Source organism: Podarcis cretensis (genome assembly GCF_951804945.1).
Source record: "Podarcis cretensis genome assembly, chromosome: 6".
In the NCBI taxonomy this organism is placed as follows: Eukaryota; Metazoa; Chordata; class Lepidosauria; order Squamata; family Lacertidae; genus Podarcis; species Podarcis cretensis.
Window position 1 is genome coordinate 80279769 of NC_137175.1, and position 5833 is coordinate 80285601.

The window sequence follows — 5833 nt, forward strand, 5'->3', positions numbered from 1 at the left end:
GCCACCCACTGTCCATGGATGGGTGGGAGGGTCTGCAAAATGGAATCTGCCCTCAGCATCATGCAACATATGGGCTCTAATCTGTCACCAGTCTGTGCACCACCAGAGACCACCACCACTTTCAACCCAGACCGGTTTCCTGATTGGCCGGCGGCTGTTGTTTGGCCCTGCTGTCTCCAGCACTTTCGAATGGGAGCCAAGCTGGGATTGGAGCCAGTATGCTTCTGAATATCAGTTACCGGGAACCACAGTAGGGGAGAATGCTGCTGCTCTCCGGTCCAGCTTGCAGGCTTCCCACATGCATCTGGTCAGCCACTGAGAGAACAGGATGCTGGACTAGATGGGCCATTGGCCTGATCCAGCAGGCTCTTTTTAGGTTCAAAATCAGCATCAAGTCCAATGTCAACTGGGCGCTGGCTTAGGTCCCATTCAAAAGTGTGCTGTCTCACCATCTGGGGTGGGTGAGGTGAGCTGCAGTGAGGGACTGGTGGTCCCATCAACAGCGACAGCAACCTTTTCCTTCCACAACATCATTTTTATTGTCACTTCGTAGTGGAGATTTATGGGAATTCATGTACTTGTGTGCTAGAAAAACTTTGCCCACAGAAGATGTTAAGCTATCATTTATTTCCATGCCTTTCAGACAGAAAGGCCCAAGCTGGTTCAAAAGGGGGTGAAATACAAATGCAATGTTTAAGCCTGAGTCAAAACAAAATAAAAAAATTCCTTCCAGTAGCACCTTAAAGACCAACTAAGTTATTTCTTGGTATGAGCTTTCGTGTGCATGCACACTTCTTCAGATATGTTTAAGCCTGAAACACTTTTTCTCAACCCCTCCATCCCCCAGCATTGTACAGCTGTGAAAGACACACCAGTGGTTTGCGAGGCTGGTGGTTGTTTTTTAAGCCAACCTAATGGGATCTCTCTCCCTCTCTCTTTCTTTCTCTCTCTCTCTCTTGTTCACTCACATCCTTTCAAAGTGAAAAAAATAAGAAAAGACCTTCAAAGACCATTTCGTTAGGAAACAGACAGATGGGAAAACCCTGCAGTCTGTTTGTTCTATCTGTCCTTGAGTATGAATTCTGGGGGAAAGTGTATGTGTGAGAGAGAGACACACAGAAACAGTCAGCTTGTTTTGGAATGAGGTACATAGTATCTGACAAATAAGCACAGGTACAAAGTACTCAGTGTACAGATTGCAACTACAATGATGAGCCTGGGTAGCTCAGTTGGTCAGAGCTGCTAGTTTCTGCTCTCTTCACTGTGCAGCGAAGTGCTTGTCACGAGACAGGTGTTTACATTCCACAGTCTGTGCTGTTGGAGTTTCTCACGGGAAAGGAGACTGGATGTGACGTACACTGGTTTCCTGTTTTTCACTGTTCACACAGAGTTCTCTCCGTGCTTTTGAGGAGAGAGGATGCTTTCTCTGCTCCGGCAGAGGCAAGATGTTTCTCTGTAATCTACCAGCTTTGAAGTGTAAATAAAGAAATATAGAGTATGTGGCACGTACTCCTCATCATTCCGCTGTGCTTGGGACACTGCAATTTCAACATTCATGGTTATGGGGCCCAGAAGAAAGACGCAGTCATCTGAATGCCGGCAAAAGGATCGGAATGCAGAGGGACGGATTGGACGGTATCTGCTCTGCGCGTCAAGATGATTGATGAGGTATGTGCTCATGCTCCGGGCAGCCTGCCAGCTTCTAATTAATGGCTTTATGGCTGGACTCTGAACTTTTATGGCCATTTTGCCGGGCACAGGCAAAAGCTCAAAAGAACAAGCTCCTATGCTGGGGGAAACCGAAAGTACCTTTTAAAAGTGCTTTTGGAATAAAGCAGCTGCAGCAGTGACGCAGCATGATTTAAAGCAGCAGAGATGACGCAGAAGGCTAATGCCAGAGTCATGATGGCTGGCTGATGCAAGTGGGGAATTTGATGTCAATCAGCCAAATGCTCAACTCAGAGTAGCCTGTGATACTGCCATGATTCAGAATGAAGCAGACTGCCAGGGTGATAGCTGCATGGGTAAGGGGGAGTCTTCACAGACGTCATCCCAGAGTGCAGTGGAACCACCAGATGGCGCCAAAGCTTTGAAGGCAGTGAAATGCTACTCGTGTGGACGTCTAGGCCATATGAAGAGGGAATGCAGATATCCCAGGGCCAAGACAGAGCAGCGCAGTGAAAGCTCATCGCGTGGAAAAGGCCAGAGCAAAGGCAAAGGTCCGGTGTCCAGGACAACGCAGCACAAGGCAATGGTTTCATGCTTCGCTCCAAAGGTTGCAAAGGTCCAGAAGACGTCTAGATCTTTCTTCGTTGTTGATTCAGCGGCGACCCATCACATGTGCAACGATAAGCAACTGTTCGTGTCTTTTACACCGCAGGAAGGTGCGATTCACCAGGCGGATGACCACACAATCCCCAGTAAAGGCTACGGAACTGCTGTTCTTCACAGTTTGGACTTATCGATAAAAGATGTGCTTTACGTACCAGATGCCAAACATAATCTGCTCAGCGTTGGACAGCTGAATGAGCAGAAAACTGACGTTTCCTTTAAGAACAAAAAGTGCATCATTACAAAGAAAAATGATTATGTATTGCATGCTGAATATGTTGATCGTTTGTATGTTTTGTATTATGATGATGTTGTGCAGGATGACACTTGTTGCATTGCAGGTTCTAACAAAAGTTTGCATGCAGAATGTATTCACGATTTTCATCGAAAATTTGGTCATTTGAATTTTGAGGCAGTATCTAAAATGCCTGCCTTGGTTGAAGGTATGACTATTAAACCCTGCAGGTACCACATGAAGTGCAAGGCATGCGCAGCAAACAAGGTGAAAATGGCTGCGAAAGGTAAGGTGTCTAGTAGGCAAGCTACAGAACCATACCAAATTGTTCATGCTGATTTGGTTGGACCACTAGCGCCCTCTTTGGGTGGAAACAAGTACTTCATGGTTCTCACTGATGCATTTTCCAGGTATATTTATGTGTACAATCTCAAGCAGAAATCAGAGGCTTTTCCAAGGTTCAAGGAATTCTGTGCTTGGTTGGAAAATGTGCATGGTAAGAAGATAAAAATTCTTTTCACTGATCGTGGGGGGGGGAATTCACTTCTCAGCAGTTTGAAGCTTTTCTGTCTGAGAAAGGAATTCAACACAATTTGTCTAGTCCTCGCTCGCCATGGCAGAATGGACTTTGCGAGAGGGCAAATCAGACATTGCTTCAAGGGTTAAAAGCATGATGCCAATCTTCCAGAGAGTTATTGGGCCGAATCTCTCTCGTGTTTTGTTTACAGTTATAATCGCAGGTTATCTTCAGCGATTGGTTGTACCCCCTATGAGAAGATGTTTGGAAAAAAGTCATACATCAAACACATGAAAATTTTTGGTTCTGACATGTGGGTTCACACACCACAAAGCTCCAAGTTAGACAAGCGTGGATTGCATGGTATCTTTCTAGGTTATCAGAAAGGGTCTTACAGAATAATGATGACTGACTCAAAGACAATTAAGCTCACAAGAAGTGTTGAGTACAATGCCAAGTGGGGGGGAGAATGTGGGGATTTTCCAATGTTATCCTGATGACAGTGATGAGACTGAGGATAGTCAACAGCAAAAGCAGCCGCAACAACCCACACCCACTGATGAAGGTTCTGATTCTGAGTCTGAAACTGAATCGGGTGATTCAGAGGATTTCAAGAGTGCGAAAGCCTCTATGCGACCCTCTGAAAGCTCTGATCAAGAATTGGAGGAACCATTGTTCACAATAGGTCACTTTTCTCCTAAGAAGGAAGAGGAGAGTGTTGAAGACCTAAGGCTAATTCGCAGGTCACAAAGAGCCACAAAAGGCAGACCTCCAAAGAGATTTGCTGATGAGTTTGCCAAGATAGCAGTAACAGCTGTTAAAAGCTCCAAGAAGGTATTTGAACCTTCAAGTTTCCAAGAAATCCAGGATTTGGATTCAAAGGAAGCTGAGCCATGGTTAAATGCCATGAAGGCTGAGCTTGATTCCTTAGAAAGGAACAAAACTTGGGACCTTGTTCCAGTAGTTCCAGGAATGAAACTGCTTGGAAGCAAATGGGTCTTCAAAGCGAAGACAGATCAAAATGGCAAGATAGTCAGACACAAAGCCAGATTGGTAGCCAGAGGTTTTGCACAGGTACCAGGTGAAGACTATCACGAGACCTACTCACCCACAGTGAGGTATGAGAGCATTAGGCTTATGCTCAAGCTAGCTGCAGAGGAGAATCTACACATTAGTCACCATGATGTGAATACAGCTTTTCTGTAAGGATCTCTAGATGAATCACTTTATATGCTTCCACCTGATGGCGTACAGGTAAAACAGGGATTTGTTTGTGCTCTGAAGAAGTCCCTTTATGGTCTCAAACAAAGTGCACGGTGTTGGCACACAAAACTCACTGAAGTATTGTTTTCTCTAGGTTTTAAGCAAGGGAAAGCTGATCCATGTGTATTTGTTAAAGAGGAGGGGCAAAAGAAACTGTATTGTTTGTTTTATGTTGATGATCTTTTATTCTTTTGGAAGGATGTCACAATGTACAATAACGCCCTAGCTCAACTGAAAGAACACTTTGACATGAAAGATCTTGGTGAGGTAAACAACTACCTATCTCTTGAAATAGAGAGAGATCAAGCTGGTAACATTCTAGTACACCAGTCACGGAAAATTGCTGATGTGTTAAGCAAACTAAACCTGATGGATGCTAACCCTCTAGACACACCGATGACAACAGGTTATCAGGTAGATGACACTGAATAAGCATTTTCTGACACTACACTGTACAGAAGTGTGCTAGGCAAGCTAAACTTCATTGCCAGATGTTCAAGACCAGACATTGCTGTTAGCTGTAATTTGCTAAGCAGACAAGTCAACATCCTACTGTTAAGGATTGGAAAGCTCTGAAACGCATAGCGCGGTATTTGAAAGGCACTATGCATTACAGACTGAGATTTAACAATCAGAAGTCTGGTGGTCTTGAGATATTTGCAGATGCAAGTTTTGGAAGTGACACTACAGACAGGAAAAGTACGTCTGGAGTTTGCTATATGTACAATCAGGGTCTATTTGATTGGTCATGCAAGAAGCAAACAACAGTTAGCTTAAGTACTTGTGAAGCTGAACTGAATGCACTGTCTTATTCACTCAAAGATTGTGAATGGTTGTTACAATTGTGCAAAGACATGAAAATTCCTGTCAAATGTCCAATCCAGGTTTACCAGGACAACAAAGCATGTTTGGCTTTGCTGAATTCTGAAGGTTGTAAGCAAAGCACGAAGCACTTGCAATTGAAGGTGCAACATGCTAGGGAATGTATTCAGAAGGGACTCGTAACGGTGTCCTATATGCCAGGTAATGAAATTCCTGCTGATGTATTGTCCAAGATTGTATCAAGGGATCAACACTGTACCTATGTGCAGAAGTTGGGTTTGTACTGATATTGTACGAACACGCTGCCCAGTGATGTTCACAGAAAGGGGGAGGATGTTGGTTTCTGCTCTCTTCACTGTGCAGCGAAGTGCTTGTCACGAGACAGGTGTTTACATTCCACAGTCTGTGCTGTTGGAGTTTCTCACGGGAAAGGAGACTGGATGTGACGTACACTGGTTTCCCCGTTTTTCACTGTTCACACAGAGTTCTCTCCGTGCTTTTGAGGAGAGAGGATGCTTTCTCTGCTCCGGCAGAGGCAAGATGTTTCTCTGTAATCTACCAGCTTTGAAGTGTAAATAAAGTAATATAGAGTATGTGGCACGTACTCCTCATCATTCCGCTGTGCTTGGGACACTGCAATTTCAACAAGAGCATGGTGCTGATAA

At 44.5% G+C, this 5833-nt stretch overlaps 1 long non-coding RNA gene across 1 annotated transcript in view; it reads right to left on the minus strand.

The window, feature by feature from the left end:
• The window catches only part of LOC307218882, a 173771-nt gene that overhangs the window by 13876 nt on the left and 154062 nt on the right, over positions 1-5833 (minus strand). The window lies entirely within an intron of this gene.